The sequence below is a fragment of the Hippoglossus hippoglossus genome, chromosome 7 (assembly GCF_009819705.1).
Source record: "Hippoglossus hippoglossus isolate fHipHip1 chromosome 7, fHipHip1.pri, whole genome shotgun sequence".
In the NCBI taxonomy this organism is placed as follows: domain Eukaryota; kingdom Metazoa; phylum Chordata; class Actinopteri; order Pleuronectiformes; family Pleuronectidae; genus Hippoglossus; species Hippoglossus hippoglossus.
Window position 1 is genome coordinate 9,679,501 of NC_047157.1, and position 13,371 is coordinate 9,692,871.

Below are 13,371 nucleotides of genomic sequence, written 5' to 3' on the forward strand. Positions count from 1 at the left end.
GCCCAGCACGCTTCCGCTGCGCCACTCTGCTGTTAATCACCCTGTATGGGAGTTGAACCCATAATCCCTGGTTTAGGAGTACAGGGCCTTATTTACCAAAGTCAGGAGGTGCTGTGTTAAACAGCTGTAGTCCCTCTTTGTGAAATATTTACTGACAATCACATCCTGGCTAAAATATTGTTAGCAGAGGATAGTTTCTATCTATCGACCTCTGGGTTATGGGCCCAGCACGCTTCCGCTGCGCCACTCTGCTTGTAACCATCCTGTTTGGGACTTGAACCCTCTGTTACGCTCCAGGAGAAAAACCTCTGTTTCCGCCCGGTCTCGAACCGGGGACCTTTCGCGTGTTAGGCGAACGTGATAACCACTACACTACGGAAACTGATTGTGGCATTTGACGACTGCCAGCGGAGCCACAACCTCTGAGCTCAACAATACCTGGTATTAGGTCAGGACATGAGCTAATATTGATTAAATAGGTTAAAGACTTATTCTCCCCGTCGGGGAATCGAACCCCGGTCTTCCGCGTGACAGGCGGAGATACTGTCCACTATACTAACGAGGAGGGGTGAGAGGTACCATGTGACCACGCCTACGCAATCATAAAACTGCTTCAATCACATCCTGGCAAAAAAGTTGTTAGCAGAGGATAGTTTCGATCTATCGACCTCTGGGTTATGGGCCCAGCACGCTTCCGCTGCGCCACTCTGCTGTTATTCACCCCAGATGGGACTTGAAGCCACAATCCCTGGCTTAGGAGGCCAGTGCCTTATCCATTAGGCCACTGGGGCCCATTTGGATGTGTTTTCCACCTGATTTCGCTCGAAAACATGGCGCTATAGAGTGACATGTGCATAGGCAACTTGGTTTGCTTGTGTTTCTTGTAGACATTTTGCCTCTCATCCAAAAGGCTTGTTCACTTCTACCTGGAAGCTTTCAGGTATTTAACCTCTTTAGGTCTTTGTGTTGACAGTCGTTGGGTTGAACAGATAGGTCGTTGAAACCTCCACCAGCTCGTGGGTCATTGGGGTCTCCCGAGTTGAGGTGTGAATGCTATTGTTACCTACTAGTCACAGACCCAACCTGATATTGTGTGAATCATTAGGGTCACAGGATTTGGGGTGTGGTTGGGTATTGACTTGTCTGGGAAAAGATTTAGGACTGAAGTGTAGGTGGCTGACCCACAGAGGTTAAATAACAGAAACCTCCCTTAATCAGTTAGAAAGAAAAGAACAGTTTTGGATTGGAAATGAACAATTTTAAGAAACACAAGGAGGACAGTGCCTATCTACCAACTGTATTAAACAGCTGTAGTCCCACTTTGTGAAATATTTACTGACAATCACATCCTGGCAAAAACATTGTTAGCAGAGGATAGTTTCGATCTATCGACCTCTGGGTTATGGGCCCAGCACGCTTCCGCTGCGCCACTCTGCTGTTAAGCACCCTGTATGGGAGTTGAACCCATAATCCCTGGTTTAGGAGTACAGGGCCTTATTTACCAAAGTCAGGAGGTGCTGTGTTAAACAGCTGTAGTCCCTCTTTGTGAAATATTTACTGACAATCACATCCTGGCTAAAATATTGTTAGCAGAGGATAGTTTCTATCTATCGACCTCTGGGTTATGGGCCCAGCACGCTTCCGCTGCGCCACTCTGCTTGTAACCATCCTGTTTGGGACTTGAACCCTCTGTTACGCTCCAGGAGAAAAACCTCTGTTTCCGCCCGGTCTCGAACCGGGGACCTTTCGCGTGTTAGGCGAACGTGATAACCACTACACTACGGAAACTGATTGTGGCATTTGACGACTGCCAGCGGAGCCACAACCTCTGAGCTCAACAATACCTGGTATTAGGTCATGACATGAGCTAATATTGATTAAATAGGTTAAAGACTTATTCTCCCCGTCGGGGAATCGAACCCCGGTCTTCCGCGTGACAGGCGGAGATACTGTCCACTATACTAACGAGGAGGGGTGAGAGGTACCATGTGACCACGCCTACGCAATCATAAAACTGCTTCAATCACATCCTGGCAAAAAAGTTGTTAGCAGAGGATAGTTTCGATCTATCGACCTCTGGGTTATGGGCCCAGCACGCTTCCGCTGCGCCACTCTGCTGTTAATCACCCCAGATGGGACTTGAAGCCACAATCCCTGGCTTAGGAGGCCAGTGCCTTATCCATTAGGCCACTGGGGCCCATTTGGATGTGTTTTCCACCTGATTTCGCTCGAAAACATGGCGCTATAGAGTGACATGTGCATAGGCAACTTGGTTTGCTTGTGTTTCTTGTAGACATTTTGCCTCTCATCCAAAAGGCTTGTTCACTTCTACCTGGAAGCTTTCAGGTATTTAACCTCTTTAGGTCTTTGTGTTGACAGTCGTTGGGTTGAACAGATAGGTCGTTGAAACCTCCACCAGCTCGTGGGTCATTGGGGTCTCCCGAGTTGAGGTGTGAATGCTATTGTTACCTACTAGTCACAGACCCAACCTGATATTGTGTGAATCATTAGGGTCACAGGATTTGGGGTGTGGTTGGGTATTGACTTGTCTGGGAAAAGATTTAGGACTGAAGTGTAGGTGGCTGACCCCCAGAGGTTAAATAACAGAAACCTCCCTTAATCAGTTAGAAAGAAAAGAACAGTTTTGGATTGGAAATGAACAATTTTAAGAAACACAAGCAGGACAGTGCCTATCTACCAACTGTATTAAACAGCTGTAGTCCCATCTTTGTGAAATATTTACTGACAATCACATCCTGGCAAAAACATTGTTAGCAGAGGATAGTTTCGATCTATCGACCTCTGGGTTATGGGCCCAGCACGCTTCCGCTGCGCCACTCTGCTGTTAATCACCCTGTATGGGAGTTGAACCCATAATCCCTGGTTTAGGAGTACAGGGCCTTATTTACCAAAGTCAGGAGGTGCTGTGTTAAACAGCTGTAGTCCCTCTTTGTGAAATATTTACTGACAATCACATCCTGGCTAAAATATTGTTAGCAGAGGATAGTTTCTATCTATCGACCTCTGGGTTATGGGCCCAGCACGCTTCCGCTGCGCCACTCTGCTTGTAACCATCCTGTTTGGGACTTGAACCCTCTGTTACGCTCCAGGAGAAAAACCTCTGTTTCCGCCCGGTCTCGAACCGGGGACCTTTCGCGTGTTAGGCGAACGTGATAACCACTACACTACGGAAACTGATTGTGGCATTTGACGACTGCCAGCGGAGCCACGACCTCTGAGCTCAACAATACCTGGTATTAGGTCAGGACATGAGCTAATATTGATTAAATAGGTTAAAGACTTATTCTCCCCGTCGGGGAATCGAACCCCGGTCTTCCGCGTGACAGGCGGAGATACTGTCCACTATACTAACGAGGAGGGGTGAGAGGTACCATGTGACCACGCCTACGCAATCATAAAACTGCTTCAATCACATCCTGGCAAAAAAGATGTTAGCAGAGGATAGTTTCGATCTATCGACCTCTGGGTTATGGGCCCAGCACGCTTCCGCTGCGCCACTCTGCTGTTAATCACCCCAGATGGGACTTGAACCCACAATCCCTGGCTTAGGAGGCCAGTGCCTTATCCATTAGGCCACTGGGGCCCATTTGGATGTGTTTTCCACCTGATTTCGCTCGAAAACATGGCGCTATAGAGTGACATGTGCATAGGCAACTTGGTTTGCTTGTGTTTCTTGTAGACATTTTGCCTCTCATCCAAAAGGCTTGTTCACTTCTACCTGGAAGCTTTCAGGTATTTAACCTCTTTAGGTCTTTGTGTTGACAGTCGTTGGGTTGAACAGATAGGTCGTTGAAACCTCCACCAGCTCGTGGGTCATTGGGGTCTCCCGAGTTGAGGTGTGAATGCTATTGTTACCTACTAGTCACAGACCCAACCTGATATTGTGTGAATCATTAGGGTCACAGGATTTGGGGTGTGGTTGGGTATTGACTTGTCTGGGAAAAGATTTAGGACTGAAGTGTAGGTGGCTGACCCACAGAGGTTAAATAACAGAAACCTCCCTTAATCAGTTAGAAAGAAAAGAACAGTTTTGGATTGGAAATGAACAATTTTAAGAAACACAAGGAGGACAGTGCCTATCTACCAACTGTATTAAACAGCTGTAGTCCCTCTTTGTGAAATATTTACTGACAATCACATCCTGGCTAAAATATTGTTAGCAGAGGATAGTTTCTATCTATCGACCTCTGGGTTATGGGCCCAGCACGCTTCCGCTGCGCCACTCTGCTGTTAATCACCCTGTATGGGAGTTGAACCCATAATCCCTGGTTTAGGAGTACAGGGCCTTATTTACCAAAGTCAGGAGGTGCTGTGTTAAACAGCTGTAGTGCCTCTTTGTGAAATATTTACTGACAATCACATCCTGGCTAAAATATTGTTAGCAGAGGATAGTTTCTATCTATCGACCTCTGGGTTATGGGCCCAGCACGCTTCCGCTGCGCCACTCTGCTTGTAACCATCCTGTTTGGGACTTGAACCCTCTGTTACGCTCCAGGAGAAAAACCTCTGTTTCCGCCCGGTCTCGAACCGGGGACCTTTCGCGTGTTAGGCGAACGTGATAACCACTACACTACGGAAACTGATTGTGGCATTTGACGACTGCCAGCGGAGCCACAACCTCTGAGCTCAACAATACCTGGTATTAGGTCAGGACATGAGCTAATATTGATTAAATAGGTTAAAGACTTATTCTCCCCGTCGGGGAATCGAACCCCGGTCTTCCGCGTGACAGGCGGAGATACTGTCCACTATACTAACGAGGAGGGGTGAGAGGTACCATGTGACCACGCCTACGCAATCATAAAACTGCTTCAATCACATCCTGGCAAAAAAGATGTTAGCAGAGGATAGTTTCGATCTATCGACCTCTGGGTTATGGGCCCAGCACGCTTCCGCTGCGCCACTCTGCTGTTAATCACCCCAGATGGGACTTGAAGCCACAATCCCTGGCTTAGGAGGCCAGTGCCTTATCCATTAGGCCACTGGGGCCCATTTGGATGTGTTTTCCACCTGATTTCGCTCGAAAACATGGCGCTATAGAGTGACATGTGCATAGGCAACTTGGTTTGCTTGTGTTTCTTGTAGACATTTTGCCTCTCATCCAAAAGGCTTGTTCACTTCTACCTGGAAGCTTTCAGGTATTTAACCTCTTTAGGTCTTTGTGTTGACAGTCGTTGGGTTGAACAGATAGGTCGTTGAAACCTCCACCAGCTCGTGGGTCATTGGGGTCTCCCGAGTTGAGGTGTGAATGCTATTGTTACCTACTAGTCACAGACCCAACCTGATATTGTGTGAATCATTAGGGTCACAGGATTTGGGGTGTGGTTGGGTATTGACTTGTCTGGGAAAAGATTTAGGACTGAAGTGTAGGTGGCTGACCCACAGAGGTTAAATAACAGAAACCTCCCTTAATCAGTTAGAAAGAAAAGAACAGTTTTGGATTGGAAATGAACAATTTTAAGAAACACAAGGAGGACAGTGCCTATCTACCAACTGTATTAAACAGCTGTAGTCCCTCTTTGTGAAATATTTACTGACAATCACATCCTGGCAAAAACATTGTTAGCAGAGGATAGTTTCGATCTATCGACCTCTGGGTTATGGGCCCAGCACGCTTCCGCTGCGCCACTCTGCTGTTAATCACCCTGTATGGGAGTTGAACCCATAATCCCTGGTTTAGGAGTACAGGGCCTTATTTACCAAAGTCAGGAGGTGCTGTGTTAAACAGCTGTAGTCCCTCTTTGTGAAATATTTACTGACAATCACATCCTGGCTAAAATATTGTTAGCAGAGGATAGTTTCTATCTATCGACCTCTGGGTTATGGGCCCAGCACGCTTCCGCTGCGCCACTCTGCTTGTAACCATCCTGTTTGGGACTTGAACCCTCTGTTACGCTCCAGGAGAAAAACCTCTGTTTCCGCCCGGTCTCGAACCGGGGACCTTTCGCGTGTTAGGCGAACGTGATAACCACTACACTACGGAAACTGATTGTGGCATTTGACGACTGCCAGCGGAGCCACGACCTCTGAGCTCAACAATACCTGGTATTAGGTCATGACATGAGCTAATATTGATTAAATAGGTTAAAGACTTATTCTCCCCGTCGGGGAATCGAACCCCGGTCTTCCGCGTGACAGGCGGAGATACTGTCCACTATACTAACGAGGAGGGGTGAGAGGTACCATGTGACCACGCCTACGCAATCATAAAACTGCTTCAATCACATCCTGGCAAAAAAGTTGTTAGCAGAGGATAGTTTCGATCTATCGACCTCTGGGTTATGGGCCCAGCACGCTTCCGCTGCGCCACTCTGCTGTTAATCACCCCAGATGGGACTTGAAGCCCACAATCCCTGGCTTAGGAGGCCAGTGCCTTATCCATTAGGCCACTGGGGCCCATTTGGATGTGTTTTCCACCTGATTTCGCTCGAAAACATGGCGCTATAGAGTGACATGTGCATAGGCAACTTGGTTTGCTTGTGTTTCTTGTAGACATTTTGCCTCTCATCCAAAAGGCTTGTTCACTTCTACCTGGAAGCTTTCAGGTATTTAACCTCTTTAGGTCTTTGTGTTGACAGTCGTTGGGTTGAACAGATAGGTCGTTGAAACCTCCACCAGCTCGTGGGTCATTGGGGTCTCCCGAGTTGAGGTGTGAATGCTATTGTTACCTACTAGTCACAGACCCAACCTGATATTGTGTGAATCATTAGGGTCACAGGATTTGGGGTGTGGTTGGGTATTGACTTGTCTGGGAAAAGATTTAGGACTGAAGTGTAGGTGGCTGACCCACAGAGGTTAAATAACAGAAACCTCCCTTAATCAGTTAGAAAGAAAAGAACAGTTTTGGATTGGAAATGAACAATTTTAAGAAACACAAGGAGGACAGTGCCTATCTACCAACTGTATTAAACAGCTGTAGTCCCACTTTGTGAAATATTTACTGACAATCACATCCTGGCAAAAACATTGTTAGCAGAGGATAGTTTCGATCTATCGACCTCTGGGTTATGGGCCCAGCACGCTTCCGCTGCGCCACTCTGCTGTTAATCACCCTGTATGGGAGTTGAACCCATAATCCCTGGTTTAGGAGTACAGGGCCTTATTTACCAAAGTCAGGAGGTGCTGTGTTAAACAGCTGTAGTCCCTCTTTGTGAAATATTTACTGACAATCACATCCTGGCTAAAATATTGTTAGCAGAGGATAGTTTCTATCTATCGACCTCTGGGTTATGGGCCCAGCACGCTTCCGCTGCGCCACTCTGCTTGTAACCATCCTGTTTGGGACTTGAACCCTCTGTTACGCTCCAGGAGAAAAACCTCTGTTTCCGCCCGGTCTCGAACCGGGGACCTTTCGCGTGTTAGGCGAACGTGATAACCACTACACTACGGAAACTGATTGTGGCATTTGACGACTGCCAGCGGAGCCACGTACCTCTGAGCTCAACAATACCTGGTATTAGGTCATGACATGAGCTAATATTGATTAAATAGGTTAAAGACTTATTCTCCCCGTCGGGGAATCGAACCCCGGTCTTCCGCGTGACAGGCGGAGATACTGTCCACTATACTAACGAGGAGGGGTGAGAGGTACCATGTGACCACGCCTACGCAATCATAAAACTGCTTCAATCACATCCTGGCAAAAAAGTTGTTAGCAGAGGATAGTTTCGATCTATCGACCTCTGGGTTATGGGCCCAGCACGCTTCCGCTGCGCCACTCTGCTGTTATTCACCCCAGATGGGACTTGAAGCCACAATCCCTGGCTTAGGAGGCCAGTGCCTTATCCATTAGGCCACTGGGGCCCATTTGGATGTGTTTTCCACCTGATTTCGCTCGAAAACATGGCGCTATAGAGTGACATGTGCATAGGCAACTTGGTTTGCTTGTGTTTCTTGTAGACATTTTGCCTCTCATCCAAAAGGCTTGTTCACTTCTACCTGGAAGCTTTCAGGTATTTAACCTCTTTAGGTCTTTGTGTTGACAGTCGTTGGGTTGAACAGATAGGTCGTTGAAACCTCCACCAGCTCGTGGGTCATTGGGGTCTCCCGAGTTGAGGTGTGAATGCTATTGTTACCTACTAGTCACAGACCCAACCTGATATTGTGTGAATCATTAGGGTCACAGGATTTGGGGTGTGGTTGGGTATTGACTTGTCTGGGAAAAGATTTAGGACTGAAGTGTAGGTGGCTGACCCACAGAGGTTAAATAACAGAAACCTCCCTTAATCAGTTAGAAAGAAAAGAACAGTTTTGGATTGGAAATGAACAATTTTAAGAAACACAAGGAGGACAGTGCCTATCTACCAACTGTATTAAACAGCTGTAGTCCCTACTTTGTGAAATATTTACTGACAATCACATCCTGGCAAAAACATTGTTAGCAGAGGATAGTTTCGATCTATCGACCTCTGGGTTATGGGCCCAGCACGCTTCCGCTGCGCCACTCTGCTGTTAATCACCCTGTATGGGAGTTGAACCCATAATCCCTGGTTTAGGAGTACAGGGCCTTATTTACCAAAGTCAGGAGGTGCTGTGTTAAACAGCTGTAGTCCCTCTTTGTGAAATATTTACTGACAATCACATCCTGGCTAAAATATTGTTAGCAGAGGATAGTTTCTATCTATCGACCTCTGGGTTATGGGCCCAGCACGCTTCCGCTGCGCCACTCTGCTTGTAACCATCCTGTTTGGGACTTGAACCCTCTGTTACGCTCCAGGAGAAAAACCTCTGTTTCCGCCCGGTCTCGAACCGGGGACCTTTCGCGTGTTAGGCGAACGTGATAACCACTACACTACGGAAACTGATTGTGGCATTTGACGACTGCCAGCGGAGCCACGACCTCTGAGCTCAACAATACCTGGTATTAGGTCATGACATGAGCTAATATTGATTAAATAGGTTAAAGACTTATTCTCCCCGTCGGGGAATCGAACCCCGGTCTTCCGCGTGACAGGCGGAGATACTGTCCACTATACTAACGAGGAGGGGTGAGAGGTACCATGTGACCACGCCTACGCAATCATAAAACTGCTTCAATCACATCCTGGCAAAAAAGTTGTTAGCAGAGGATAGTTTCGATCTATCGACCTCTGGGTTATGGGCCCAGCACGCTTCCGCTGCGCCACTCTGCTGTTAATCACCCCAGATGGGACTTGAACCCACAATCCCTGGCTTAGGAGGCCAGTGCCTTATCCATTAGGCCACTGGGGCCCATTTGGATGTGTTTTCCACCTGATTTCGCTCGAAAACATGGCGCTATAGAGTGACATGTGCATAGGCAACTTGGTTTGCTTGTGTTTCTTGTAGACATTTTGCCTCTCATCCAAAAGGCTTGTTCACTTCTACCTGGAAGCTTTCAGGTATTTAACCTCTTTAGGTCTTTGTGTTGACAGTCGTTGGGTTGAACAGATAGGTCGTTGAAACCTCCACCAGCTCGTGGGTCATTGGGGTCTCCCGAGTTGAGGTGTGAATGCTATTGTTACCTACTAGTCACAGACCCAACCTGATATTGTGTGAATCATTAGGGTCACAGGATTTGGGGTGTGGTTGGGTATTGACTTGTCTGGGAAAAGATTTAGGACTGAAGTGTAGGTGGCTGACCCACAGAGGTTAAATAACAGAAACCTCCCTTAATCAGTTAGAAAGAAAAGAACAGTTTTGGATTGGAAATGAACAATTTTAAGAAACACAAGGAGGACAGTGCCTATCTACCAACTGTATTAAACAGCTGTAGTCCCTCTTTGTGAAATATTTACTGACAATCACATCCTGGCAAAAACATTGTTAGCAGAGGATAGTTTCGATCTATCGACCTCTGGGTTATGGGCCCAGCACGCTTCCGCTGCGCCACTCTGCTGTTAATCACCCTGTATGGGAGTTGAACCCATAATCCCTGGTTTAGGAGTACAGGGCCTTATTTACCAAAGTCAGGAGGTGCTGTGTTAAACAGCTGTAGTCCCTCTTTGTGAAATATTTACTGACAATCACATCCTGGCTAAAATATTGTTAGCAGAGGATAGTTTCTATCTATCGACCTCTGGGTTATGGGCCCAGCACGCTTCCGCTGCGCCACTCTGCTTGTAACCATCCTGTTTGGGACTTGAACCCTCTGTTACGCTCCAGGAGAAAAACCTCTGTTTCCGCCCGGTCTCGAACCGGGGACCTTTCGCGTGTTAGGCGAACGTGATAACCACTACACTACGGAAACTGATTGTGGCATTTGACGACTGCCAGCGGAGCCACAACCTCTGAGCTCAACAATACCTGGTATTAGGTCATGACATGAGCTAATATTGATTAAATAGGTTAAAGACTTATTCTCCCCGTCGGGGAATCGAACCCCGGTCTTCCGCGTGACAGGCGGAGATACTGTCCACTATACTAACGAGGAGGGGTGAGAGGTACCATGTGACCACGCCTACGCAATCATAAAACTGCTTCAATCACATCCTGGCAAAAAAGTTGTTAGCAGAGGATAGTTTCGATCTATCGACCTCTGGGTTATGGGCCCAGCACGCTTCCGCTGCGCCACTCTGCTGTTAATCACCCCAGATGGGACTTGAACCCACAATCCCTGGCTTAGGAGGCCAGTGCCTTATCCATTAGGCCACTGGGGCCCATTTGGATGTGTTTTCCACCTGATTTCGCTCGAAAACATGGCGCTATAGAGTGACATGTGCATAGGCAACTTGGTTTGCTTGTGTTTCTTGTAGACATTTTGCCTCTCATCCAAAAGGCTTGTTCACTTCTACCTGGAAGCTTTCAGGTATTTAACCTCTTTAGGTCTTTGTGTTGACAGTCGTTGGGTTGAACAGATAGGTCGTTGAAACCTCCACCAGCTCGTGGGTCATTGGGGTCTCCCGAGTTGAGGTGTGAATGCTATTGTTACCTACTAGTCACAGACCCAACCTGATATTGTGTGAATCATTAGGGTCACAGGATTTGGGGTGTGGTTGGGTATTGACTTGTCTGGGAAAAGATTTAGGACTGAAGTGTAGGTGGCTGACCCACAGAGGTTAAATAACAGAAACCTCCCTTAATCAGTTAGAAAGAAAAGAACAGTTTTGGATTGGAAATGAACAATTTTAAGAAACACAAGGAGGACAGTGCCTATCTACCAACTGTATTAAACAGCTGTAGTCCCACTTTGTGAAATATTTACTGACAATCACATCCTGGCAAAAACATTGTTAGCAGAGGATAGTTTCGATCTATCGACCTCTGGGTTATGGGCCCAGCACGCTTCCGCTGCGCCACTCTGCTGTTAATCACCCTGTATGGGAGTTGAACCCATAATCCCTGGTTTAGGAGTACAGGGCCTTATTTACCAAAGTCAGGAGGTGCTGTGTTAAACAGCTGTAGTCCCTCTTTGTGAAATATTTACTGACAATCACATCCTGGCTAAAATATTGTTAGCAGAGGATAGTTTCTATCTATCGACCTCTGGGTTATGGGCCCAGCACGCTTCCGCTGCGCCACTCTGCTTGTAACCATCCTGTTTGGGACTTGAACCCTCTGTTACGCTCCAGGAGAAAAACCTCTGTTTCCGCCCGGTCTCGAACCGGGGACCTTTCGCGTGTTAGGCGAACGTGATAACCACTACACTACGGAAACTGATTGTGGCATTTGACGACTGCCAGCGGAGCCACGACCTCTGAGCTCAACAATACCTGGTATTAGGTCATGACATGAGCTAATATTGATTAAATAGGTTAAAGACTTATTCTCCCCGTCGGGGAATCGAACCCCGGTCTTCCGCGTGACAGGCGGAGATACTGTCCACTATACTAACGAGGAGGGGTGAGAGGTACCATGTGACCACGCCTACGCAATCATAAAACTGCTTCAATCACATCCTGGCAAAAAAGTTGTTAGCAGAGGATAGTTTCGATCTATCGACCTCTGGGTTATGGGCCCAGCACGCTTCCGCTGCGCCACTCTGCTGTTAATCACCCCAGATGGGACTTGAAGCCACAATCCCTGGCTTAGGAGGCCAGTGCCTTATCCATTAGGCCACTGGGGCCCATTTGGATGTGTTTTCCACCTGATTTCGCTCGAAAACATGGCGCTATAGAGTGACATGTGCATAGGCAACTTGGTTTGCTTGTGTTTCTTGTAGACATTTTGCCTCTCATCCAAAAGGCTTGTTCACTTCTACCTGGAAGCTTTCAGGTATTTAACCTCTTTAGGTCTTTGTGTTGACAGTCGTTGGGTTGAACAGATAGGTCGTTGAAACCTCCACCAGCTCGTGGGTCATTGGGGTCTCCCGAGTTGAGGTGTGAATGCTATTGTTACCTACTAGTCACAGACCCAACCTGATATTGTGTGAATCATTAGGGTCACAGGATTTGGGGTGTGGTTGGGTATTGACTTGTCTGGGAAAAGATTTAGGACTGAAGTGTAGGTGGCTGACCCACAGAGGTTAAATAACAGAAACCTCCCTTAATCAGTTAGAAAGAAAAGAACAGTTTTGGATTGGAAATGAACAATTTTAAGAAACACAAGGAGGACAGTGCCTATCTACCAACTGTATTAAACAGCTGTAGTCCCTCTTTGTGAAATATTTACTGACAATCACATCCTGGCAAAAACATTGTTAGCAGAGGATAGTTTCGATCTATCGACCTCTGGGTTATGGGCCCAGCACGCTTCCGCTGCGCCACTCTGCTGTTAATCACCCTGTATGGGAGTTGAACCCATAATCCCTGGTTTAGGAGTACAGGGCCTTATTTACCAAAGTCAGGAGGTGCTGTGTTAAACAGCTGTAGTCCCTCTTTGTGAAATATTTACTGACAATCACATCCTGGCTAAAATATTGTTAGCAGAGGATAGTTTCTATCTATCGACCTCTGGGTTATGGGCCCAGCACGCTTCCGCTGCGCCACTCTGCTTGTAACCATCCTGTTTGGGACTTGAACCCTCTGTTACGCTCCAGGAGAAAAACCTCTGTTTCCGCCCGGTCTCGAACCGGGGACCTTTCGCGTGTTAGGCGAACGTGATAACCACTACACTACGGAAACTGATTGTGGCATTTGACGACTGCCAGCGGAGCCACGACCTCTGAGCTCAACAATACCTGGTATTAGGTCATGACATGAGCTAATATTGATTAAATAGGTTAAAGACTTATTCTCCCCGTCGGGGAATCGAACCCCGGTCTTCCGCGTGACAGGCGGAGATACTGTCCACTATACTAACGAGGAGGGGTGAGAGGTACCATGTGACCACGCCTACGCAATCATAAAACTGCTTCAATCACATCCTGGCAAAAAAGTTGTTAGCAGAGGATAGTTTCGATCTATCGACCTCTGGGTTATGGGCCCAGCACGCTTCCGCTGCGCCACTCTGCTG

General features: G+C 47.3%; 1 protein-coding gene and 29 non-coding genes across 31 annotated transcripts in view; 1 reads left to right on the top strand and 29 right to left on the bottom strand.

Annotated features, from left to right (window-relative positions):
• Positions 1–13,371, top strand: part of sema3h (sema domain, immunoglobulin domain (Ig), short basic domain, secreted, (semaphorin) 3H) — a 211,619-nt gene that overhangs the window by 116,535 nt on the left and 81,713 nt on the right. The gene's annotated exons all lie outside the window — the stretch shown is intronic.
• On the bottom strand, positions 310–382 carry trnav-aac. The gene has a single exon. It is a non-coding gene; the product is annotated as a tRNA-Val (tRNA).
• On the bottom strand, positions 494–565 carry trnad-guc. Its single transcript has one exon. It is a non-coding gene; the product is annotated as a tRNA-Asp (tRNA).
• Positions 719–791, bottom strand: trnar-ccu. The gene has a single exon. It is a non-coding gene; the product is annotated as a tRNA-Arg (tRNA).
• trnav-aac lies at positions 1,716–1,788 on the bottom strand. Its single transcript has one exon. It is a non-coding gene; the product is annotated as a tRNA-Val (tRNA).
• trnad-guc lies at positions 1,900–1,971 on the bottom strand. The gene has a single exon. It is a non-coding gene; the product is annotated as a tRNA-Asp (tRNA).
• Positions 2,125–2,197, bottom strand: trnar-ccu. The gene has a single exon. It is a non-coding gene; the product is annotated as a tRNA-Arg (tRNA).
• trnav-aac lies at positions 3,123–3,195 on the bottom strand. Its single transcript has one exon. It is a non-coding gene; the product is annotated as a tRNA-Val (tRNA).
• trnad-guc lies at positions 3,307–3,378 on the bottom strand. The gene has a single exon. It is a non-coding gene; the product is annotated as a tRNA-Asp (tRNA).
• trnar-ccu lies at positions 3,532–3,604 on the bottom strand. Its single transcript has one exon. It is a non-coding gene; the product is annotated as a tRNA-Arg (tRNA).
• On the bottom strand, positions 4,529–4,601 carry trnav-aac. Its single transcript has one exon. It is a non-coding gene; the product is annotated as a tRNA-Val (tRNA).
• Positions 4,713–4,784, bottom strand: trnad-guc. The gene has a single exon. It is a non-coding gene; the product is annotated as a tRNA-Asp (tRNA).
• trnar-ccu lies at positions 4,938–5,010 on the bottom strand. Its single transcript has one exon. It is a non-coding gene; the product is annotated as a tRNA-Arg (tRNA).
• On the bottom strand, positions 5,935–6,007 carry trnav-aac. The gene has a single exon. It is a non-coding gene; the product is annotated as a tRNA-Val (tRNA).
• trnad-guc lies at positions 6,119–6,190 on the bottom strand. Its single transcript has one exon. It is a non-coding gene; the product is annotated as a tRNA-Asp (tRNA).
• On the bottom strand, positions 6,344–6,417 carry trnar-ccu. Its single transcript has one exon. It is a non-coding gene; the product is annotated as a tRNA-Arg (tRNA).
• trnav-aac lies at positions 7,342–7,414 on the bottom strand. The gene has a single exon. It is a non-coding gene; the product is annotated as a tRNA-Val (tRNA).
• On the bottom strand, positions 7,527–7,598 carry trnad-guc. The gene has a single exon. It is a non-coding gene; the product is annotated as a tRNA-Asp (tRNA).
• trnar-ccu lies at positions 7,752–7,824 on the bottom strand. Its single transcript has one exon. It is a non-coding gene; the product is annotated as a tRNA-Arg (tRNA).
• On the bottom strand, positions 8,750–8,822 carry trnav-aac. The gene has a single exon. It is a non-coding gene; the product is annotated as a tRNA-Val (tRNA).
• Positions 8,934–9,005, bottom strand: trnad-guc. The gene has a single exon. It is a non-coding gene; the product is annotated as a tRNA-Asp (tRNA).
• On the bottom strand, positions 9,159–9,231 carry trnar-ccu. The gene has a single exon. It is a non-coding gene; the product is annotated as a tRNA-Arg (tRNA).
• On the bottom strand, positions 10,156–10,228 carry trnav-aac. Its single transcript has one exon. It is a non-coding gene; the product is annotated as a tRNA-Val (tRNA).
• Positions 10,340–10,411, bottom strand: trnad-guc. Its single transcript has one exon. It is a non-coding gene; the product is annotated as a tRNA-Asp (tRNA).
• On the bottom strand, positions 10,565–10,637 carry trnar-ccu. The gene has a single exon. It is a non-coding gene; the product is annotated as a tRNA-Arg (tRNA).
• Positions 11,562–11,634, bottom strand: trnav-aac. Its single transcript has one exon. It is a non-coding gene; the product is annotated as a tRNA-Val (tRNA).
• trnad-guc lies at positions 11,746–11,817 on the bottom strand. Its single transcript has one exon. It is a non-coding gene; the product is annotated as a tRNA-Asp (tRNA).
• trnar-ccu lies at positions 11,971–12,043 on the bottom strand. Its single transcript has one exon. It is a non-coding gene; the product is annotated as a tRNA-Arg (tRNA).
• Positions 12,968–13,040, bottom strand: trnav-aac. Its single transcript has one exon. It is a non-coding gene; the product is annotated as a tRNA-Val (tRNA).
• trnad-guc lies at positions 13,152–13,223 on the bottom strand. Its single transcript has one exon. It is a non-coding gene; the product is annotated as a tRNA-Asp (tRNA).